Genomic DNA, 25,910 nt, shown 5'->3' on the forward strand with positions numbered 1-25,910 from the left:
GGTGCACAAAGCACCATGTCTTCAATCAAAGAAGTTGTAGAGCCTTGAAGCATTGGTCATAGTTTTATTTTCATTTTCTAAAGACTTTTATCTAGCCAAAAGGCCATATCCCAAAAGCTGAATTATTTGGTTTCATTTCTTGAGTATCTTGAATAGAACACTAAACAATTGCCATATTATTAACACCCAAAACACCCCCCTTGCAAAACCCCTCCACCTCCCCACAAAAAAAAAAAAAAAAATGTTTCTCAAAAAACAACGCACTATGAAACTAACTGATTTATTTTGTACGATGTGATGTAGGACCAAGCAGATTGGCTCCTACAAATGTATTAGTAAGCTTTGGTGGGCTGAGCATTATAGGTTTTAAGAATATGCGGTTGCAAACCAGGGTTACCATTATATAATGATACTTGGTTTTTGATGGGCAGCTAGGTTTTGGACATGAGAAATAAGTTTAGGGTTTCTAGATGATTTAAGATTAATGCCAATATAGATATCGTGATGGTTTGAGAAAGTTCAAATGTTTAATGCAGAGCAGGTATGGGTTAAGGTCTAGACGGGTTTGGATGGTTGTAGTCGGTGTAGCTGATTTTGGTGCTTTATATTAGGGGTTAAAGTTGATGGCTAAGAAGAATGGAAGATGGGATGTGACCTTCTATGGTGACTTGTTTGATGATGACGGTGGTGTGGGATTAATTAGGGATTGACGATTAATTGTAGGTGGATGTGAATCTTTATTGATGAAGTAAGAGAAGTGCCTTGGGAGTAATGGCTGATTTTGATGACATGCCTTGTGATGAAGAGGTGATGAATGTGACGTTGCTGGTTTACGTTGAAGAAGGGGATGACCTAAAAGCAACATCCTTTTGCTTGCAAATAGCCTTCCTAGAACCTGAGCGCTCTTGCTGTTTGAATGCTTATTGAGCTTCGTGTTCTTGGTTTATCTAGAACTTATTTCAAAAGCAGATGCAGAGTTGGATTTCCCTAAGGATAGAAGACTCAAAGAACCACAACCACTAGGGTTAAATTAGAACTTTACAGAATAAATTCTCTCATGGACATAGGGGTTTACAATAAGGGCTCGGTGGATATGTATAGAGAGAGAGGAAGTAGGAGCTTGCAGAATGATAGTGATAGAGAGGGCAAAGAGAGAGGATAAAATTCTTTTTAAATGTTTTTAAAACAAGGCGTATTTAAGTCCAAAGTATTTTTGATGTCCTTTTGATGGGTTATTTGTGTGAAAAGTTCGAACTTGGGAAGTTTTTTATTGCAAGAAGAGGTTTAGGGGTTTAGTATAGATATAAATATAAGTTTGGGGGGTCCTATTCACCCACAGAGATGCAACATGGATCACTGCAAATGTATATTATATAGTATGATGTAGCATTTGCTATAATTCATGTGTGGTGCACTGCATTATGCCATGGAGTATTTAGTATTGCATGCACATTCAATGCAGTTTCACATGCCATGGAGAATGCCTTACATGTTGCACGTGTACAATACATCGCAGCATAACAGGGAGTATAGAGTGCTTTGCATGGCTCATGCATATCGTGCAGCGCTGTATTTCATGAAGCATGCATGTCATGTGCTACATCCTTATACAAATATCATCCCCTTTATGTTCCATCATTTTCATGCTATCATAGCAACCATCAACCCTCTTATGGTCCTCTTATATTTTTCTAGTCTTAGTTGTGGAGCTTCCTTATTGTACTTATTATTTTGGTTTCCTATTTGTTTGAATTTCATTTATGTTAGTGGAGTTCTGATCCATGTTGTAGTCCAAGTAAATCAGGATTTAGAGGACTAGCATGAATACATTGAAGGGGCCTATGTCCTGACTACAGACAATGCTTTGAATGATAAAATTTCCCTTCTTGCACACTTAGTATTGATTCCCTCTGTCTCGTTGATTCCACAAATCACCGTTAGTGCTGATTCTGTGAAACCTTAATTTTAGATGGTGCAGATATCATACAATTTTTTAGTTAGTATCCATATTTGTAGTATTATATTGATTTATAGAAGTCTTGGCCTTTCCTCTATATTTCATTTATCTTCAACCACACATTTCCATCTATTCATGCCAAGCCTCAACGAGCCACATCTCACTGCACTACCATATTCCAATCAGATCCTAATGCATCATAACCCTAACTTCATTAACCTAGTCGTGTGTCCGATCCAATTCCATCTGGTTCGTCTTCTCAATCACAACTTAATTCAAACTGTGACCCTAACTCTTCTTAAATCTTAAATTTTGAAACTCGTCAACTGTAGTCCACTAAACCCTACATGTAGATAATCCTTTTTCCTAAATCCATGTGTGGCTCTGTAGTCATTCACATTCGAAGGTATTCTTGGTTTTAATAACTTCCAAATTTCATCTTATTCACTTTGGTTCTTAGGCTTGAAGGTCAATGGATAATGAGATGCTTATGTTTTGAAAAAAAAAAAACTACAGCAACAAACACACATTGCCTGCCTTGTTCATGAAATTGTGTGGTTTGCCACACAGACATTTCAAAGAAGTATGCCATTAGTTTCAACAAAGTAGGAAGGAGAAATCTTCAGGTTCAGAATTTCTGTCACAATGCCTTTCATTGCGTAGCTTGGTAATTTTTTATGTTGTTTTCCCTAAAATAATTCGGTAGGTAGGCGTATTTCTCTTTGATTATTTCTATTAGTGAATAACTTTGTCTCATTTTGTTGCAGGACTTATGTTTAAGAATTCTTGTGAAGTTTAAGTATTTTCAAAACTAACAAATGCATATTGTTTGGTGAGAATCGGAGGGTCAGAAAACTTTTACTGGTTGGCTTTTTAGAACCATACAGTAGTCAGATTATAATGGAGAACTTATGGACCTTATTGAGATTCAAACATACAGTATAATATGAAATTCACATACTCACTGCTTTACTTGAGTTTTATGTTCTTGGTGGTCATGGATTATGCTAATTGTTGGGCCACCTATTGCAGCACATTTGAAGCAGAATTAGCAGATGTCATTCCTGTGGTTAAAATATCCATTTCAGGCACAAGAATAATTGGACGGCTTTGTGTGGGTAAGTTAGTCATCTCATATGTCTAAAAAAGTGGTCATGAATATTTGTTTCACATGTTGGGATCTGACAAGTCTTACATTTTTATATTAGGTAACCAGAAGGGGCTTCTCTTGCCACACAACACCACTGATCAAGGTAAGCTTGTGCTATCATTTTTTTTTCTACTTGTTTTTCTCTATGTATTATTGAAATCACCTTATAATTTGAATGATTCTTTTGGGTGAAGGGTGAATCCATGAATTCTTAGTGAAGTGTGAACACATGAATTCTTTGAAGACCTTTACTAATTCTGATAATTTGTCATTTTATTTTCATTTTTCTTAATATATGGTGCTTTGCCCTGTAGAACATATTTGGCCGGTGTTAATATGCAGTCTCTCTCTCTCTCTCTCTCTCTTACACACACACATGCGCGCATGCAGAGCAGCATGCAATTTCCGATGCAGCAGTCGTACAATGTCTGCAACAACAGAATTACTTCATCTAAGCTAGGCAATATCGATAAAACTATTGTCATCATGATAATCATAGTCCTTGTTAAGGTAATCATAAGCCTTGGTCTTCCCTATTGATGTATATAAAAATTAGGAAAAAATTCAAAATTATTATTTTATTATTATTATTAATTATTTTTATTTAGGAATTAGTTATGATTGAAAGTTTCCAATTTTTACGGTTGACAATGTGTATTATTTGTTTACTTGATAAGGCTCATGGGTGAGGTCGGTGAGGGTTAACGTAACTTAAAATGGGAAAGTTCTACTTTCATAGACTTAGGAGATCTAGTTATAGATTTATGGGGCCTCACATTGGAAGAAGAAGAGATTGAGATGAAAAAGAGATTTGAATAAGAATTGAGAGATTTAAAGGATTTGGATTTGGAGAGGAAATAAGGAGATCGACTTGAGAGAGGAAATAAGGAGAAAGAGATTTATGTGGAAGTTAGAGAGAGATAAGAGAAAGGTGGTGCGTGACTTTAAGAGGGAGTTTATTTTTTTTGTGGATTATTTATTTATCATTTATTATTTTTTCTAAGTGTATTTAAAGGGGGAGATGTCCCTTCTTTGGAGAAAAGAATTGGTGGTTAAGTGAAAAGTTGATTTTGTGAAAAGATCCTTTGAGGTGAATTCCCATGCAGACCCTGAGAAAGGGCATATTATCTCACCCGTTATTATTATTTTTATTTTGACTATTTCTTCCCTCCATATTCCTTGCATCAATTAGTATGAGAACAAAGCTAATCCTGTTATGGATGATCACCTGGGACAAGATTTAGAAAATTTGATCAAAGTCATGGAGGATGTTCAAACCTAATTTTTGTGAAATGAATTGGCAGCTACAACATTTCGAGAATACTATTATTCGAGAAGAGGGTGATCGCAACCACATCGATCTTTGCACCAGTAGCCCCATGACAAATTCAGGGTGTTGATCTCGATCATAATGCAGAAATTTACAGACAAGATCTACGTCCTGTGGAGCATCTACATGATCTTGCTATTCAGCTCGATTTCCCAAGTTTTACAAAGAACTTAAAAATAAAAAGAAATAATGATTAAGCCTGAGATCCCAGTGTCCTATTTCGAGATAAGCACAAGTATTAAGCACGAAGCATTTGATGAATCGATTTATTAAAGAAAAAGTATCTAGGCATTTGGTAGGACTATATCACTAATTATTTGAGTGGCCTTTGAAGGATGTAAGCTCGAGGTCGAGCTTCTCCCAAGCTCAGAAGAATGATGTAAATAAAAATTTGAAAAAATGCAAAATTATAATTTTTTGTTTAGGAATTGGTTAGGATAGGAAGTTTCCAATAATCCAATGTTTAAAGTTGACGATGGATATTCCTTGTTTATTTGACAAGGCTCATCGGTAAATGTTAACGTGATTTAAAATGAGAAAGTTCTATTTTCATGGATTTAGGAAATTTAGTTAAAGATTTATGGGGCCTCACTTTGGGAGAAGAGATTTGAATAGGAATTGAGAGATTTAAGGGATTTAGGTTTGGAAAGGAAATAGGGAGATATATGTGAGAAATATAGTAGGGAGAAAGAGATCTACGTGGAAGTTAGAGAGAGAGATAAGAGAAAGGTGGTGCATGACTTTTAGAGAGTTTTTTTTTTTTTTTGTGGGTTTATTTATTTATTTATTCTTTCTTCTAAGCGTATTTAAAGGAGAGATGTCCTTTCTTTAGAGAATTAGTGGTTAAGTAAAAAGTTGATCTTATGAAAAGATCTTTTGAGGTGGATTTCCTTGCAAGCTCTGAGAGAGGGTTTATTCTCTCACCCTTTATTATTGATTTTATTTTAATTATTTTTTCCCTATATATACCCTCTAATTGGGGAATACGGAGGGAATAAATAATTAAAATAAAAACAATAATAAATGGTGAGAGAATAAACCCTCTCTCAAGGTCTGTAAGAGAATCTAACCCAAAAACTCTTTTCATAGGATCAATTTTATACTTAACCGCCAATTGTCTTTTTCCAAAAAATGGACATCTCTTCTATAAATACACTTAGAAGAAAGAAAAATAAATAATAAAAAACACAAAAAATATACTCTTTCTCGTCATGCACCACCTTTCTCGTATCTCTCTCTAACTTCCACGTTAATCTTTCTCCCCCTACTTCGTCTCTCACGTCTATTTCCCTATTTCATCTCCAAATCTAAATCCCTTAAACCTTTCAATTCTTATTCAAATATCTTCTCCCAATGCGAGGCCCCATAAATTTCTAACTAAATCTCCTAAGTCCATGAAAATAGAACTTTCTCATTTGAGCCACGTTAACCCTCACCCATGAGCCTTATCAAGTAAACAAGAAATACCCATTATCAACCCTAAAAATGGAAAACTTCTTATCCAAAATTATTCCTAAATAAAAATAACTAAAAAATAATAAACTTATAATTTTGAATTTTTTTTAATTTTTATCTACATTTTTCTTCCAAAGTTGGGAGAAGCTTGAACTCGAGCTTACATCCTTTAGAATGCCAATTGGTGATGCAGTCTCACCATGCGTCTTGGTACTTCTCTTCAATAAACTGATTCATCAAATACTTCATGATTATCTCGAAGTAGGACACTAGGATTTCAAGCTCAATCGTGATTTCTTTTTATTTTTGAAGTTCCTTGTAAAACTTGAGAAAATCAAGCTGAATACCAAGATTATGTGGATCCTCCATAGGACGTGGATCTCGTGTGTAAATTTCTTCATTACGATCGGGATTAGCACATTGGGTTTGTTGTGGGATTACTAGTGCAAGATTGATGTGATTGCGATCACCATTTTCTCAAATAATTGTATTCTCCAATCGTTATTACTAATGATTCACGAAATTCGGTTCGAACATCCTCTATGACTTAGGTACAATTTTTTAAAACTTGTCCTAGGATCATCCATAGTAGGATTAGCTTTGCTCTCATACCAACTGAAGCATGGTATATGTAGGGAAGAAATAATTAAAATAAAAATACTAATAAAGAATGATAGAATATATCTTCTTTCAGGATCTATAAGGGAATCCACCCCAAGAGATAGTTTCACAATATCAACTTCTTACTCAATCACCAATTCTCTTCTCCAAAAGGGACATCTCCCTTTTCAATACACTTAAAAGAAAGAAAAAATAAATAAATAAAAAAATCCCACAAAAAATAAACTCTTTCTCTAAGTCACGCACAACTTTTCCCTTATATATATCTCTCTCTAACTTCCGCGTAAATATCTTTCTCCTATTTCCTCTCTCACGTCTACTTCCTATTTCCTCTCCAAATCTAAATCTCTAAATTCTTATTCAAATTTTTTCTCCCTCTTAATCTCTTCTTCTCCCAACGTGAGGCCCCACAAATCTTTAACTAAATCTCTTAAGTCCATGAAACAAGAACTTTCTCATTTCAAGCCATGTTAACCCTCACCGACCTTACCCATGAGCCCATGAGCAAGTAACTAGAAATACCCATTGTCAACCATAAAAATTGAAAACTTTATATCTTAACCAATTCCTAAAGAAAAATAACTCAAAAAATAATAAAATATAATTTTGAATTTTTCCTAATTTTTATCTGCATCACTTATACTCCTGCATCTAAACAATGTGCCTTTGAATTTATCTAGCAATATCATACAAGGGTCAAGAGTAGCTACTACTAGGAAAAATTATGGACACTCAAATCAAGAGCCTGACTTTTGGCCCTTTACAAGTTAGCTAAACCAGTTCAACTATTTCACTTTGTTCATTTGAATGATGCTACCATTCTCTGAGCTCTTATATTTGACTAAGTTCTCCCAATAGAGCCTCGATTTAGGTCTAACAATCAAAAATATAATAGGAGAGTCCACCTTTTAGTTCCCTTGATACGGAGATATCCAATCCACCATCCATTGGGGCCATTTTAACTATCAAAGAAATGAAAGAATCTGTTTGCCCTCATTCCATGATAAATGAGCATAACTTTGGAACTTATCCAAAAGAAAGGGGACCACTTTTTTTCGACCGTATTGCCAAGCTTTGTTTGGCCCTCCAATTATCTTTTTAAGTGGGTTAGATGCTGCATCTTGTTATTCTATACTCTAGTTGTTTTCAGGATTGTACCAGTGCATAACTGCATTCATTCCAGAACATTTTGATGGGAGTCACTTTACTGGCATTTTCCATATTGTATGTATGTTGACACAAAAATAGTTATGTTCAAGCACATCGATGAATGTAAACCATCTTGACAAGTCAGTAGTGGACTTGGGACTCATGCATGTCACAAGCGGCTCAACTGGACCTTTAAATAAATTTCTTCCTGGATTCCTTTATATTCTTTCCTTTTTTAAATGTACAAAATTCTCAAGGACCCAAAGAGTTGGCTTGGGATGCTGGGAGTCAACTTGGCACTAGACTGTGACTCCTGAGCAGTGTTCAAGTCTTAATGCTAGACAGCTTGTGTAAATTTTATGTATCTGTTACTTGTAAATACTGAATATATTGAGGCACAAGGTTCAATTACATCTTAAACTCTAGATTCAGTTTAGAGGGTGTGCGAAGCTGCTTCAAGGAGGATTCACAAAGACTTGTCACCTATTAAGTGTATTGGTTAGGGAATTCCTTTGTTTATATATGATTGATTAGCTTTTTTCTATACAACACTTGTCAATGTGGTTTATGTTTTGTGTCTAGATATCATGTCTAATAGTAATATTTTTCTGTCCTTGAAGATATGTACAGTTGTATATATAATATATATATATTTTTGTCAATTGTGTACAGGTTGAACCTACAAAGTAGCCCCCCTCCCTCCCCATAAAAGAAGATTGCTTATATTATACAATTTTTCCATATAACTTCCTTCTTGATAAATAACTTGTGCACTGTGTTTGACATCTCTCTTTGTGTTGTTGCTGTCCATAGAGCTTTATCATTTGAGGAACAGTTTGCCTGATCAAGTGATTGTTCAGCGATCAACATTGACAAATTGTATAGTTTGCAATGACCATGTTGCTCTTGCACATACCGATCTAGACAAGGTATGCTCATTCCACCCTGGGGAAACTCTAGATTTCTTCTATTTCCACATTGAATTCTTGTAATTGCTAGATAACTAGGACAGTCCACTATATATTTCTCCTCTCAAATATATTCACATCCGGTTGGATGGTTGCTATGGTTTTATTTCAATCTCTGGATTAACTTATTGATTCCCTTTACAGTTTGACATTCATGGCCTGGTTAGTTATGAAACGATTCTATATGTGCTATATTACTTTCCTATGAATGAAAATGTGCCAATTACAAAACCTTATGGGGCTCTAAGTGGATTATCAATGTCTTGATGTGCTATTTCTTACATCCCTCCAAATTAATTGGTTGTTTCATTTGTGTCTTAGAACCATTATATTACTTGGCTTTTTACCCATTGGGCGAGAACAAAAAAGTACATTTCATTACATGAAGGCCTTTTGGTAGTGAAGTTCAAATTGATCAATATGGTAAATTTAATTGCTCTGATTTGGTCTCTGATTTGGTTTATTGTATTTGAGAATTGAATATGCTCTGTATCGCTGACTTAGTTTATACCATACCCATGTGGATTGGATGTATGATAGGTATCAGCAGTGTAAATCAACTGCATGCATCTTGCTTATGTTGGATAGAGCTAAACAAATAACTAGACAGGAACTTGCCTCTACATGTTCCATCTTGGGCTGGAAATCTATTTGATTAGGCCTATCCGTGGGGAAAGATATTTTAACCTTATTAATTATTTCAATGCCTCATGGAAAGTTTAAAAACTCGACATGCAGTCATCAACAGGAATTGTGACTCGAGGAGAAATTTACCAAATTATACAGAGCGAATCACCTTCCACCAGTTTTTTCATTCACTTTGGAAGCCTCTTCATTTTGGCTGGGAAGGCGATCCGATTTGGCCCTTGGGTTGATTTAAGGAATTTTGTTATTTTTAAAATAAAATAAATCCAAATTATATTGTTACGCCAAGGTTAAAAAATATATCTGATAGGTTAAGAGTATTGCAAATTTTTTAAGATAACTAGCCAATATATTTATTAAACTGCTGATATTTCCAATAAATAGCTGATGATTGAAGCAGTATTTGCTTCCCTTCGCTTCAATTTAGAGGCTGAAGCGGAAGAAGTCGGCCTATTGGCCCAAGAGAATTAAGTCTGGTAATGCTGCCTTCCATGATTAGTTTACCAGAGAGGCATTGAAGTAACAATGGTGACAAGTGGGCCTGCCAAAGCCAATAGCAGTGCCTTCCTCAGTATCAGAGAATCATCAGTTGCCATTAAAATTCAACTTCACAGACTTGACAGGCAGCATGCTCCCAATCATGGGCCTCAGAATAGGCATTTGTTTCTAGCACCTCTATAACTCAATCTATCTCAATCACTGGGATAAAAGAGAAGCCAAGAATTTAGATGGAAAATGTTCTTCTGAGAAATGTGTTACCAAGCATGCTTAGCTGTTTTAAGTACGAGGTACAAATTGTCTAAGTTGCTTTATAGTTGGTGAGTCGATGACTTACGTCTAACACATTGTGCATTTATTTGGAAGGACAACATCAAATTATTGAAACCCTAGTTGCCAATTGATAAATAAAGTTCCAGTGCCTAAAATTGGGATCAGTGGCTTTCTGTATAAGCATTGGGAAATATATGAGAATCTTGTTTCCCTCACAAATGTTGTACTAGGACCTAGCTTACCCTGTCCTTTAGCGTCGTCCTCCTAAACCTCCTTATTAATCCCATCTCATATTACAAAGATAGATCTATCCATGTCGTTTGACCCCTTTCGAAGCCATTGCACCCATATTTTTCACTAAGTACTCTAATCCATAATACAACTTGCCTTCCCCTTCTTTCCTATGTTGTTCTCCATTGGAGCCTAGTCCACTAGAGGCCATGCTGCACCCCTTCGATCTATTGAGAGTATTTATTTCATTTGTATTAGGACCTATTTGGATGTCATATTTCAGCATTTTTCATTTAGGTTTCAAGCTGTAATTGATTTTCAATTTGATGAATTGTGGCTTGTTTGGTTGGGGGGGGAAGGGGTGCATTTGGTTGTTCTAATTTAAACTGGAATTTCTTTCATAATTTTCTCATTTTGTAATTTGTTTGATTTTCTCTGACTTAAATTACAACTCTACCGTGGTGCCCGAGTTTGGGGGTGGTGGCAGCTGGGTAAGGGTGTGGTAGAGGAAGGGCATTGGTGCTGCCATGGTGCAGGTCGTGGTGGAGGGGTGATAATGGTGGTGGTTTTGACTGGGTAATGACGATAGTAGTAGTGATGGAGCAGTGATGGTGGTATGATTTGATGGTGGTGGTGGCTGGGGTTGGCAATGGGGCACGACAATTAGGCCCCTCCCTGAAAAACCTGGGATCAGGCGATGGGAGCTGGCTTGAGTGGCAAGCTTCCTTAGCTCGAGGATTAGATAAGGCCATGCTAGGTTTGAGCTAGAGGCCATGGCTTGCCCAACCCTTTTCTTTAATGTGTCTTTATGCTTAAATTCTATGAGGTCCACCATGGCCTGAATTGGGCTAGGTGCTACTGGTTCACCTAGTTGGGGCCCTGGGTCGGGCCTGGCTTGGGCTTTGGACTATTGGGTTTGTGTGGCTTTTAAAGGCCTTATGAGAGCTTGTATGAGCATTTTATATAGTGAAACATAAACTCAATGGGAGTGTGGTCCTCGTATGAACCATACTAGGCAAATACTATTTGTCAGTACTCAGACTAGGCTCAATGTGCTAGGCCGGCCGAGTTGGAAAAACCCAAGCTACCTGGGTATAAAGATAAAACCAAGAAGGGTTTAGTGGGTTAGCTCTTGATGAGGTCCTAGTATGCTCAAATGAGAGCAGAAGGACTGTGACCCTTGTGTGTGAAGAACAACCTTTAGAGACAGGGCTAAAACCTCATCGTTGTATCATCACACAACATATCCATAGATAACCGTATTGAGATAGTAATCTACCATTGAGGGTCAAATGTGTACATGTGCGAGAGATAAACCCTATGCACCATAGAGTCGTGGTTTCATCATGGTCTGAGGACCATAGATTTGTCTCTAGGGGAGAACCTAAAATCCACATACTAAGATTGTATCCCCTAGCCGATTGGATGACTGTGGTGGTCCAACTATTAGCCCATGCAGTGGATTGTGGGTCATGAGAACTACTGGGTCAGTTTGAGAAAGCTAGGTGGATCGTGGTCCACAGTTCAAGGGGGAGTGCTCCAGTGCATTGATAAATTCCTAAACCTAAATGGATTCGATTCCCATTAAAATTAATTTATTTTATGTTATATGATTTTTATAATGTTTTTTTGAATTTTTTTTGAATTTTTTGATATTTTATTTTTATCATTTGAAATTTATAAATTAAGAGAAGTAATTTTTCAATGTCTTACATAAATAATGATATTTAAAATTCTAAATTCAAAATTCAAAATAAAATATTTTTTAAAATTATATGGGTCCCTCTATAAAATATGGAAGCCTATTAACACATGTGGTATTTGGGTGAGGCCACAAGAGCCACCAAAGGGTGGCACGCCCCACCCATATGGGATTATTCAAATTTGCATGTTGTGGTGATGATTATCTCATACAAGTTGGCTTTCTAATTTTGGATGAGGCCAACTTGCATAATGAAATCAAATATTTAAAATATTTAGTAAGTCTTGTGAATTAAGATTTTTTGATTTAAGAAATAAAGAATGGATATACTAAATTAGAAAGTAAGAGATTTACTTTCCTTATTTAAAAATTTGATGGGAATAGAATTAAGAAAAGAAGGATATGGTTCTAGCACATTCCTTTGAATTTTGATGGTGGATCGAAATAATTGATGACTCACATCTCTCACGCCACAAGTCTCCTTAGATTGATGGTCAATACTTGATTCTTTTACTTGTGGGGAAACTCTCTCAAAAGCATATGACTTTCGATCTAGAACCAACTATACCTGAGTTTTACTTAAGCCTCCTTGGCTTGATTTTTAGGGAGATGATAGTAAGAAATTAAAGAGGGAGAGATCTACTACCAAAGGGATGTTCCCCTTTGCTACCCACAAATCAAGACCAATCCCAAGCTAGGTTCTGCCCCTTAGAACCATAGGAGAGATAAAAAGAAGATAGCTTGGATGTGCCCCCTTGGGATTCAAAGAGAGTAGTTTAGGTTGGGGTATGCCCCCCCTCTTTAAACTTAGGGAGAGATATGAAGCCCTAGGTTGTGGAGTGACCCCTATAGAATACTTGGAGAGAGATAATTCTTAGAGAGAGAAGAGAATTGGTGTAGAGATTTGGTAAGGGAGGTGAGTTCTTTTTATAGATTTTTTATGCCTTAAGGTTTGCAATCTTTAGTGGGAGCAAATCTTGACCGTCGATCCAAGGAGACTTGTGGGGTGAGAGATGTGAGTTATTAATCTTTTGATCCACCATCAAAATTAAAAGGAAGATGCTAGAGCCTTATCCTCCATTTCCTATATCTATTCCCATCAAATTTTTAAATAAAGAAAGTATATCTCTTACTTTCTAATTTAGTATATAAATTTCTTATTTTTTAAATCAAGCAATCTTGATTCACGAGACTTGATATTTCAATTTTATTGTGCAAGTTGGCCTCATCCAAAATTAGAAAGCCAACTTGCATAGGATAATCATCACCACATTATGCAAGCTTGAATAATCGCTTATGGGTGGGGCGTGCCACCCTTTGGTGGTTTCTCTTGGGCTCCACCCAAATACCAAATATGTTAAATGGACCTTCATATTTTATGGAGGGTCCATATAATTTTAGAAAATATTTTATTTTGAATTTCGAATTTTAAATCTCATAATTTATTTAAAACATTGGAAAATGACTTTATCAGAATTTATAAATTCAAATGACAAAAATAAAAACTCAGAAGATTCACAAAAAATTCAAATAAACATTATAAAAATCATGACATAAAATTAATTAATTTTGATGGGAAGTGATTCGTTTAGGTTTAGGAATTTATCAATGTGCTGGAGCACTCTACCTTCAACTGCGGACTCCGATCCACCTAACTTTCTCAAACTGACTCAGTAGTTCCCATAACCCACAATCCATCGCAGGGGCTCATAATTGGACCACCAAAGTTAGCCAATCGGTTAGGGGATGCAATCCTTGTGTGTGGATTTCAGGTTCTCCTCTAGAGACAAATCCATGGTCCTCAAATCAGGATGCAACCATGACTCTATGGTGCATAGGGGTAATCTCTCGCATATTTACACGCTTTACTCTCAATGGTGGATTACTATCTTAATGCAACTATCTACATACATGCTGTGTGATGATACAACTATAAGGTTTAACCTTGTCTCTAAAGGCTATTCATCACACACAAGGGTCATAGTCCCTCGGCTCTCATTAGGTATACTTCGACCTCACATTCTCGATTTTATCTCTATGCCCAGGTACCTTAGGTTTTTCAGCTCAGTTGGTGTAGCATGTTGAGCCTAGTCCGAGTATTGACAAATAACATTACCTAGTATATGGTCTACACGAAGACTACACTTACTAAGTTTATGTTTCACTATATAAAATGCTCATACAAGCTCTCATAAGGCCACATAAACCCAACATCTCCCACTTGGCCTTTGGAGGCCTTATAATCTCTCTTCCTCACATTCTCATCCCCCCAATTACAATCTCTCGCAAGCATTTCTCTCTTATTCTCTCTTATTACATTAATCATGGATTTCGTCATCAATTTTTTCACAAAGGATTTATGAAGGCAACGCCTCTTTCTCTTTGCTGCTCTGATCTCATCCCGTATGTGGTTGTAGTTCATCTTTCATGTCGCATCGCGAATCATGGACCTGTTGTCGTAGAAAATCATTACGCACCATCATTGCATGGGGTCATATCTTCAGGGGCCTAAAGAAGTTCTTCAATCAAGTTGCTCCCTTTAGTAGCTATACAACTAGCGCCATGAATCCGAGTTCCATGGCTGAACAACAGTATGTTGTTCCAACAGGCCTGTCAAACACAAGCTGGTGCTCCCACAGTCCCATTGGAATATTGAGTTTATCTAGATCCTTTATAACAGGATACCTGTATATATGAATATCCAAGTAGCTAAAAATAATCATGGGATTGTTAACTGTTCCGACTCAAACATAAAAGTATCATCTCAGCATTCTCATACTTATGTCATGAGGTATTATAGCAAGTGTTATGCAAAAATAAATAAATCAATTCCCGTTTGGTTTCAAAATATTCGCAACCTTCATGAACGACAAAGGTCAACCACACTAGCCTTCTTGGTAGCATACAAGTTATTTAATCGACACAACATGTGTCTAGGAGACATAGCAAGCTAGCCATTCTATGACATACCCTATGGTTCATGGTCTTAGACAATCGAGGATTCTAAACAACTCAAAACCAAGTTATATAATCGGTATTATGAAAACATGAGTCAAGACATTCGGTTATTTAAAAACGGTGCATAGATTAATGGCATTTTTTCTCAGTACATAAAATACTTTCAAGACCTAATGTTTTTCCTTATATAAAAATTTGACTTGTTATGCTTATTGTCTACAATGCAAATCAGAGAGATCTTCAAACGAAGATCCCTTAGATTTGAACACCACAAACTGATTTTAAGAAAAGTGATGGAGAATGTGGGGAAAATTGAATTCTGCTATGAGGTCAGATCTACTTAGAAACGAGTGGATCTGCTCTCAGATCTGTGGCAGTGCCAGGGTTGATTCGAATGCGAAACACAAAATAAAAACGATAAAAACTAATCTAACCTAATTAAAATGAAACAAAATAGAAACGGAAGAAACAAAGAGTAAAGAAGTATACCAAACCGGGCCAGATGGCCCGGGACTCTTAAGCCTTCGAGGGCCCACCCATATTAGAACCAGTGTCCTCTTTGCCTCTCTTTCTCCAGATGTTGACTAGGTCATAGCCTGGTTGAATGGGTGTGTTGATTAGACCTTAATCTGGTTGAAAGGGGTTTTCTGCCTTAAGGATAGCTGAAAAACTAGGGTTCAGGGTTTCTCCGGTCAATGGTTAGGGTTTACTCTTCTTTGTCCTAACTCTTTTCTAACCTAATTCAAGAGGAAGCCCCTCCAAGTACCCACAAATTATCATTTTTATAAATTGGGAACTGACTGAAAAGGGCTTACCATCACCAGTAAATCCCCTGACCTGAATCTGCCATTCTGAGGTCTCGGGTCAGTGGTGTCCAGCTAAAATTGGTCAAATTCAAGAAATTTGACCTAAAATAGCTGGGGGACCTTTGGTATGCGGAAACTTCCATTTTCGAGCAGTCGGAACCTGCTTCGAAATGAAAATTTCCAGTGCAAGCTAGATTCTGGTGTCGTCAAGATGCTGCCTGAAAAAAATCATCCATTTCGGGTTAGTCTAGGCTGGGTGACACTGGTAGTGTCGCTCAAGCCTGGATTGCCCAAAATGGCAGATTCCTGTTCAGGACTGATCAATGAGTTGTCCTGTCAGAAAGTAACGATTTCGGGTCAAACTGGGTTGGGCAGCATCAGTGGTGTCACCCGGGCGGCATTAGGGGTGTCGCTTAGTTTGGGTGGGCAGCACTAGTAGTGTCGCCCAGACCAAACATATCTGAAGTCATAAATTTTCTGATCAGGTTTGATGCATGAGCTCTTGTGATGCTTCTGGAGAAAATTTTGGTAAAAAAGAGTTATTTTACTATTTTTAGTGATTTTTTTGGTAAAACATGGTACTTGCAAGATTTTGGGTCATAGGGTAGGCAATATGGTTCTAGATCATAGGGTTGACAGTATGGACTATGGTGGTTATGATTTGGGGTTCACTAGGACAGTGTGGCCCTAAGGGTTCAAGAAAACTACAGAATTTGCCAATTTTAAAATGGGGTGTCAACAGTTGCCCCTTTATGGCATAGGCATAATGGTGAGTGACAAAGAAGTAGACACTTTGGAGTTCCCTGTCCTTCGAGGGGCAGGTGAACGACAAAGATAATGCATACATTTTAAATCTCATCCGGACGTTACAAGGTCAGAGGGCGCACCAACTATCCCTCCAAGTCATTGTGCTCCTGAGCTTTACTCACTTAGGGCATTTTCATCATAGGGTTTTTAGCGTGAGATGTCGATTAGTTATACAAAGTTGAAACTCGAGTTGGATTTTCTAGCAGTGCCACTTAACTTTAGGGGTTTTCACAATTTCAAATTCTTAGACCTGGTATTTTCTTTGATTTCTTTAGGGTTTCCTAAGGTTTTCTATAGGTTTTTCCTATTTGGGAAAGGTTTGGCCAAGTCAATTATGAAGAGAGAGATAAGGAGGTAATGCGGTGATCATCAGATATGGGTGTCCAAGTTCCTAAGGTTTAAAAGACTTTTTAGAAATTTTGAAAGTAGAGGGAGATTTGAAATAGAGCCCAGAACTTGGACGGGCCATGATTTTAACAAAGAAATTAAAGTTTTTGAAAACACAAGACATATAATGAAAGTTTTGAAATGAGAAAGATATTTCAAAAAACAAATTTTATTTAGCAGTTTTAGCTCATGCAACGATATCTCTTTAAGCAGTTTAATATCATGCAGTGATGTACAATACACTCGACCTTTTACGTCATGTGGGGCTAAATGAATACACGCGACCTTTTATGTCATACGGGGCTAGATGAATACACGCGACCTTTTATGTCATACGGGGCTAGATGTTTTCTGAATCACCCTATCTTTTCGTCATATGGGGCTCGACGTTTTCTGAATACACCTGATCTTTTACGTCGTACTGGGCTAGACGTTTTCTGAATACACCCGAAATTTTACGTCATACGGGGCTAGACGTTTTCTTTATACACCCGACCTTTTATGTCATATGGGGCTAGACGTTTTCCTGTCTAGACTCCGTTAGAACTCATAAGTTTGACATTTTTTCTGTCTCAGCTCTTTTACGTCGTACAAGCTAGACATTTTTTTGAACTGGATTTTGATTGGCAGTTTAGGTTTGTGCCACCAAAGAGCATCTTCTTTTTTATTATTTTATGAAAGAGAAATGCATTACAAAACCAAACTTGCCCTCTGGAAGGTTCAAAAGTTGGAGCAGGGGCATTTTTTGCCAAAACAATTTGGGCAACACTAGTACTGTAGCTCGGGCGACGCTGGGCACGCTCCCAGCGTCGCTCAAACTGTGTAGGGGAATTTTGTTTTTTATGGGTTTCTTTTTTTTTTTAAGTTGGGTGACAAGGGTAGTGTCGCCCACAGAAAAATGGTTTTTTTTATTGGCTAATTGTTTTTCTTTTTTATTACTGGCTGGCCACAGAAAAAGGGTTTTTTTTATTGGCTCATTTTTTTTCTTTTTTTATTATTGGCTGGGCTACACAAGTAGTGTTGCCTATACAAATGGTTTTCTTTTTTTTGGATGGGATGGGTGACACCATCTGTGTCGCCCATAGAAAAAAAACATTTTTTCTTTTTTTTTGGTAGGTGACAGCACTGGTGTCGCCCATAGAAAAACTTTTTTTTTTTTGGTGGGTGACACCGCTTGTGTCACTCATAGAAAAAAAAGCATTTTTTTGGTGGGCGACACCAGTAAGAAAACTTTTTTTTTTGGTGGATGACACCACCTGTGTTGCCCATGGAAAAACATTTTGCTTTGTTTTTGGTGGGCTACACCACTTGTGTCGTCCATAGAAAAACATTGTTTTAAAAAAAGTTTTCAAATGAAAATTTTAAGTTTTTTTTTTTTGGTTTTAAATGTGGGTCTTACAGTTTAACCATTATGACCCCTTTGGTGGACCCTATATGAAGATGTCGGGTCCTTGCTTGGATCTTCAGGACGAGGAGTCATCAAGTATTTCTTTATCTTCCAACCTTAGCTCTTGTATTTCAATTCAAAGGAGAATTCTCTAGAGTTTTCACGTAAAACAAAGTTTTGAAGACTACAGGATACTGCCCCAAGGTGTTTAAAATCTCTTTGGATTTTTGATTTTGTTCCTCCACCACTCACCTTTCGAAGTCCAAATGATTGAGGTCCTTAACAATGTTCTACCAGGCTAATGCTCATCGATTTTTCTTTAGACACCATTCTGACTGAGTAAGAGGGAAGAGAAGATGTTTAGAGAGAAAACACTTTGGAGAATAGAAGGAAGGAGAGAAGTTCTTCTTTTTCATCGCCTCAAGGTCCCTTTTGGGTGTTCAGCTCGGTAGCCTTTTTTCCAACGCTTGGGGTTCATTTTGGATTTTTAGCTTAGCAGATTTTTTTTTTTTTCATCTCTCAGAGGTCCCTTTCTGATGTTCAGCTCAGTAGCCTTTTTTCGAATGCTTGGGATTCCTTTCGGATTTTCAGCTCAGCGGATTTTTTCTTTCTTTTTTCATTTTGAAGAAGAAAACAATGACAAAGGAAGAGGAGGAGGAGAAAGAAGAAGAGTCAAGGTGGCTTGTTTTTTATTGTAAGAATTCACTCTAAGATCTTGTAGGAATTCAATCATCTTTCTGTCCTCCAAGTGGTAGGGAGGTTCTAATATCGGTTTTCCTTTGATTTCCCTTGACCCAGGTTGACATCCAATATCTCTTTGATAATGGTTGCGGAATTTCCGTTGAACTTTTCCTTTGAACTGCTCTACTCGAACCTTGATTTTGGGACAAAAAAAAATCACTCTTAATTTCCTAATCCCTCAATCTTTTGCATGGATAGATAAGCTCATCAGGGTTTTCCTGTTAATGGAGTACTTTATGTTATTCATTAGGCGTGAATGCCTTTTAAAGTGTGAGGCATGAGTGCCTCATTTGGTTATTTGAAGCATGAGTGCCTCATTGCGTTCGCAAGAAAGTCTAGTGAAGATGGCCCAAATGGGCCCTTTAGAATTTCTAGAAGGTCAACTTCTTTTGATATTTGAGGCAAGAGGTCTCTTTGCAGCACTTGCTCATTTGTCTCCTCATGAGTTATTGTCCCGAAATTAAGGTTTTTCTTGTCACCATGAGTTTGGTTGAGCTTATGCTCGAGTTCATCTTGCTCGTGCGAGTTTGATTCATTGTCACATATGTGTGAATCATTTATTGCGTTAATTTGAAAGTACGGGTTGAAGGCATCATCTACCCCAGTTTGATCCTTGATGATGGGGACCTCTTGTACCACTTTTGAGACTGTATCTTGGAGTGGAATTTCGCATGTGATGATCCTTTATTTCATCCTTTCTTAGATTATGGGCTTGGAGCTAATGTTATCCTCATTGCTTTGATCATGAGTGTAACTCCTGGATGAGCTTATGCTCATTTTGTTCTTCATCTACTGGACCTTCTAGTTGATTTATTCTTGTGCTCCAAGGCCATTGTGGATGTTCTTTGGGTTTGGGCGTAGTTTGTGATTCTTCTGAGTTAATCTGGTTGACATTAGAATTGTTTGTCGAAGCATCTAGAGTTTCTAGTTTTTCTATATCATCAACCTCTTTCTTTCTGACATTTATCGTTCTGTTATCAATGAGGTCCTGAACTCTTTGCTTGACAGCTCGGCATTCTTCTGTGTTATGGGCATAATTTTAATGCCAATCACACCATTGAGTTGTATCGCCCTCCATGGAAGGGAGGAATCCTGGCTACTGCGGGTAATTCTATGAGCCTTGCGTCAGGCAGCTTCTTAATGATATCGGTCATAGGGTCATCAATGGGAGTGAATTCCCTTGGTGTGTAAGTCTGAAACCTCCATATGGTAGAATAATTTTTAGTCCTTTCTTGCGACTGGTTTGCAGAAAGGTTGCTTTTCTTGATCAGGTCCACCTCTCCTTCTTGAGAGGACGCTCCACTAGTCGAGTTATCAAAGTCTATGGTCTCATCCTCCTTGGCTCGCTCATATCGCGATACTCTTTCAAGCATAACATCAAACGAGTAAGGGACTGCCTCCATACTGAAGAATGTGACATTCTGAAGTCATGCTCTCTATTACCATGCTTACCTTCACAGCTTCAGGGAGTGGAGTTTCAATGACTCGCATAGCGGCCTCTCTGAATCTGGTTATAAACAACGAAAGAGACTCACCTGACATTTGTTTGGTGGAAGTTAACTCACCAAGGTGATGGGTCTTGGCCTTGTCCCACGATAGCGAGAGGAAAATTGCGTGAACATTCCATTAGGAGTTGCTTGAGGTTTATCTTTCATGAATCTTAGGTGCCACATCAGGGGCCCTTCTGATAAGTTATGCGAGAACATGACCGTAAGTTGGTTGGGTAGGTCTTGCAGTGTGTGGACCATCAATAAGTAGGTGTTGATGTGTGCCTTAGGATCCTTTTTTTTTGAAAAATTGTTTATGAATTGTGGCATCACAAACACTACCAGTAGATCTTCTAGGTGTCCTAGAATTTCTTGTACATAGGTTTCAAGAGTTGAGAAATCCCATATTCCTATTTTCTCTAAAGAGTCTGTTGAACTTGACTTTGTGGTATGTGACTCGTATAGACTGGCTATTGGGCCCTGCCCCAAGGATTGAGCCTGAGGAGTTTGTTGAACTTGGTGTGCCGGTTGTCGGCCTATAGACTCACCCGAGTTGAATTTGATCAGAGCATACCCATTACTCGGAGGTTGCACAACTTGGCCAGGTAAGAAGGTCTGCAAAGATAGGATCACCACTTGACTGAGATGAATGACCCGAACTGCTATGATGACTAGACCTCTAACCTTGGGTGGCTAGGTCTACTTGACCCTGATCTTGATTAGATGATCTATCCCTAAGCTTAGGGTATTCTCTTGCCCTAGCACTGGACTAAAAGAGTGAAGGAATGCCATAACTACTGTCAGATGGAGTCTGCCCTCTAGGTAGTCTTGGGCTTGAGTGATGATTAGAACTAGACACCTGGCCTGTAGTGGTTTGGATTGATAGGCTAACACCCCTAGGGTTGTATTGGTTTGAGCCTACATGTTGGAGGTGGCCTATACCTTGAGCTTCTGACCTGACTTTCCTAGATGGACTATTCTGGATGGTATACCCTCTATTCAACAGGTCTTGAAAGAATGCATGCACCTTTGGATTGTCTTGATATCGAGTTTGGTCAAAACCCTAACCGTTATTGGTGCTGAGTTGCTTGGGTAGACTGTCCCTAGTTGTATGTGAACCCAGTTCTCCACTAATTGGTTGATTGCTAAGATTGGAATGCTGGGCTGCTAATTGAACACCGGGGTTAACCCGGCTGGGATTGACTAACTCAGAGATCTGGGCCGGGGCCCTACCTTTGATATGTTGACTAGATTTGAGGCAAACCCCCATGTCATGGAGGATTGCCTCTGGCCTAAACCCTTGACTGTTCAGGGTATTACGGACCCTATTAACCTGTTGGCTCGTGGCTTCCAAATGATGGCCATGAGGGTGACTTGGACGGCTCGGTATGGTTCCATATGGGTTGAGACTCGGTTCACTGACATGAGTGCTATGGATTTGCGAGGGAGCACTGTGACGATGCCTCTTAGATTGACTAGGTTCTCTAGATCTAGACTGGGCTGGAGCCATAGGGTTGGACCTTGCTTTGCTTTGATCTTGATTCATAACTCCTAGACTTGTATTAAAATAGGAAGGTTGGGACCTTGCTTGGGCATGGACCTAGATTAGGCTTGATGGGCTTAAGTTTGAATTCTGAACCGCGGTGAGCCCAGTCTAAGTCTAGGGACACCTCTGAATCTAAACCTAAGCATTGATCAGACTGGATGGATCTTGCTAAACTCAATAGATTTTGGTTTAGACCTTGAACCAGGGTAAGCTTAGTCTAGCTCTAGAGGTAACTCTAAGCTTAGACCTATACAACCTAGACTGAGATCTAGACTAGATGGGTACGACTCTCGGCTCGGACCAAGAGTGGGTCTAGGTTCAGACCTGGCTGTGAGCTTGGTTTGGACTTGGACTGAGCTGGGTGCAAGCCTGGGATTGGACCAAGAGGGTTTTGAAGGTCAGACTGGGTGTGGACCTGGATTGGATCAAGATTGGGTTAGGCGCGGGCCCTGGCTTGGACCAAAAGGCGGGCTAGGTCTGGATCTGGGTGTGAACCTGGTTCGGACCTAGGCTAGGCTAGGTACAAGATTGGGCTTGGACCAAGAGGGTTTTGAAGATCATACTGGGTGTGGACCTGGACTGGATCAAAGTTGGTTTAGGCACGATCCCCTGGCTCAGACCAAAAGGGGGCCTAGGTTTGGACCCGAGTGTGAACCTGATTCGGACTTAGGTTAGGCTGGGTACAAGCTTGGACTTAGACCCAAAGGGTTTCAGTTCGGACCAGAAGTGGATCCGGACTGAGATCTAATGATCAAACAACTATAATAAGCAAACACAACACTCGAAAACTTTTGCCCTAAATTATGGGTTGGCTCGGTCTGAGTGGGTTTCTAACTATTGAAATGCAGCTAGGTTGAGTAGGTCCCCACGTAGGTCCTGGCCTCCTGTTATAGGATTTTCACTAGGTCCTACAATGTGTGGCGTTGCTTTGAGGTAAAGGATTACGGAGGGGCGCATATAGTTAAAGTTACACGAATCCCAATTGCCACAGCTCTCAATGCTAAGTTCCCCTCATGTAGTTATTGCGGATTTTGGGGGTTTTAGAAAAATTTGTTGGTTTTCCCAGCATTTCCGGTCCGCTGTGTGCAAGAGTGTGTAAAGACGCATGCAAACAAAAAAGAAAGTGGCAAGCATGCAGAGACGCACAATGCAAGAAAGAAATAAAGTGAGCGCTCCGCAAAAATCGTGACAAGCGATGTGTGCTTTGAGGCGAAGCTTGCTAGATAGCACAATTGAGATGGAGGGGTAGGCAACCCCTAAGAAGGTACTCAGTGAAAACAATGAAACCAAGCATGCCCGTGTCTAGCCGAGTGCGGCTCGAGTCAAGGGTGACTCGAATGGGACAAAGTTCAAAGGGTGCAAGCAGACCTCAATATTTTTTTTTATTTATTTTTTTAATTTTTATCCTTTTAATTTTGATGAAACAGAGTTAAACTAAACATAGTGAAGAAGAGAAAACATGACTTCTAATAGAATTAATTAAACTAAAAAAAATCAGAAAGCACAGATAGAACAAACCTATCTTAAGCATAATATTTTTTTTTGTATTTTTTTTTTAAATTATTTGAACATAGAAACTGGTGGACAGTAAGCCAAAAACCTTTGGGACAGGCTTGTAGGGTCCCAATATTTTTCTAGAACATTTGGAACCAAGCGGCACTGGCCCTCACAAGCTGAGCAACATGGGTGGTGTTGTCCAAATATATATATTTATTTATTTATTACTTTCTATTTTTACTGTTGATGAAGTAAGGTTAAACTAAGCTGTGGGGTTCCAAGAATTTTTTGGGACCTTTGCCTCTGGGAGATATGGGTGGTGTCACCTAAACGCAGCACCGAAACCCTGGGTCTTGGTCATAGCCAATTTTTGGGACTTTTTTATGACTGAAAAGAGTAAAAATGGTGAATAAAAACTTGTGTTTTGGAGCTCGGATCAAGCTCGAAATGCCCCACGATGGGCGCTAAATTGTTTACAGTGCAAATCGGAGAGATCTTCAGACGAAGATCCCTTAGATTTGAACACCACAAACTGATTTTTAAGAAAAGTGATAGAGAATGTGGGGAAAATCAAGTTCTGATTGGAGGTCAGATCTACGGTACTCAGAAACGAGTGGATCCGCTCTCAGATCAGTGGCAGCGCCAGCGTTGATCGAATACGAAACACGAAATAAAAGTGATAAAAACTAATCTAACCTAATTAAAATGAAATAAAAACAAGGAAGAGTAAAGAAGTATACCAAACCGGGCTAGATGGCCCGGGACTACCGAGCCTTCGAGGGCTCACCCGTATCAGAACCGGTGTCCTCTTTGCCTCTCTTTCTCCAGATGTTGACCAAGCCTGAGCCTGGTTGAATGGGTGTGTTGACCATGCCTTAGTTTAGTTGACCCTAAGAATAGCTGAAGAACTAGGGTTTAGGGTTTCTCCGGTCAATGGTTAAGGTTTACTCTTTTCTGTCCTAACTCTTTTCTGACCTAATTCAAGAGGAAGCCCCCCCAATAATCCACGAATTTTCATTTTTGTAAACTAGGAATTGACTGAAAAAGGCAACTTACCATCACCAGCAAATCCCCTAACCTGAAGTTGTCATTTTGAGGTCTCGGGTCTGGGTGACACTAGTGGTGTCGCCAAGCCAAAATTCGTCCAATTCAGGAAATTTGACCTAAAATAGCTAGGGGACCTCTGGCATGCAAAAATTGTCGTTTTCGGGCAGTCAGTTGGGCGACACTTGGCAGTGTCGCTCAGGTCAGGACTGCTCAGAAACAAATTTCCAATTCAGGGCATCTTCTTCTACCGTCAAGATGCTGCCTCCCAAAAATTGTCCATTTTAGGTCAGTCTAGGCTGGGTGACACTGGCAGTGTCGCCTAAGCCTGGGCTGCTCAAAATGGCAGATTCTTGCTTAGGATTGATCAGTGAGTTGTTGTCACACCCCAAGATTTATAACACTGGAATCCTTGAGATGTAACAGTCTATCTTTAACAAAGCGAAATTTTTCCACTTCACCATTTATTGCACTAAAACAGATTTTTCCATTTCTAAGAGTCTGTACAAAGTCTACTCATAACTAGTATTAACATGAAGGTTTAGATATACATCTGTTGATAGGACAAAATTTACAATAGTGAATTTTAACAAAAGTCACAAAGAGAAAATTTCATCATAACTATGACTTCTTCCAAAGTTGGTCCTGTTGTGCCTTCAACTAGGGAGGCTGCAATTACCTTGAAATTTTTTTACCATAGTTTGATGAGTTTGGCTACTCAGTAAGTGATCATCATAGTCCTAAAAAATAATCATAGTCGGAAGATGTAAGTATTTTCAAAAAGGGAGGTCTATTAGAAACAATGCGAGCCAAAAAGCATTTATGGATAACAATTTCACTTTCAGAACTGCACAATTAAACATAATCCAAATGATTGAATTGCATATAAATATTTTAACAGCAATGCATAACTCAAAGGATTTCATAAAATACCCTACTGCGTCCCAAGTAGGTCACCTATATACCCCACTAGCATCCTGGATGGGTCCAAACAATCCCTGTAGGTACAAACATACCTCACCGGCATCCCGAATGAGTCCAAATAGTCCCTAGCGGCATAACCGGATAGGTCCAAACAATCCCTACAGGTGCAAACGTACCTCACCGGCGTACCCGATGAGTCCAAATAGTCCCTATCGGCGTCCCGGATAGGTCCACACATACTTAAATTATCTCAGAAACTCTTTAACATCAAAAAGCATCAACATCGTATATTCAAAGTATCATTGAAATCATTAACAGGAATTTACTTGAAGCAACTTAAACAATTA

General features: G+C 38.6%; 1 pseudogene across 1 annotated transcript in view; it reads left to right on the forward strand.

Annotated features, from left to right (window-relative positions):
- The first annotated feature begins 249 nt into the window (after positions 1–249).
- LOC105420457 (eukaryotic translation initiation factor 6-2-like) overlaps positions 250–25,910 on the forward strand; it is a 32,035-nt pseudogene continuing 6,374 nt past the window's right edge. Inside the window, exons 1-4 of the transcript XR_016055325.1 lie at positions 250–2,363; positions 2,990–3,075; positions 3,166–3,210; positions 8,476–8,591. The product of XR_016055325.1 is annotated as a eukaryotic translation initiation factor 6-2-like (transcript). The remainder of the gene's footprint in view (positions 2,364–2,989; positions 3,076–3,165; positions 3,211–8,475; positions 8,592–25,910) is intronic.

The sequence above is a fragment of the Amborella trichopoda genome, chromosome 5 (assembly GCF_054954075.1).
Source record: "Amborella trichopoda isolate Santa Cruz 75 chromosome 5, AtrichopodaSantaCruz75HAP2 v2.0, whole genome shotgun sequence".
Taxonomy (NCBI): Eukaryota; Viridiplantae; Streptophyta; class Magnoliopsida; order Amborellales; family Amborellaceae; genus Amborella; species Amborella trichopoda.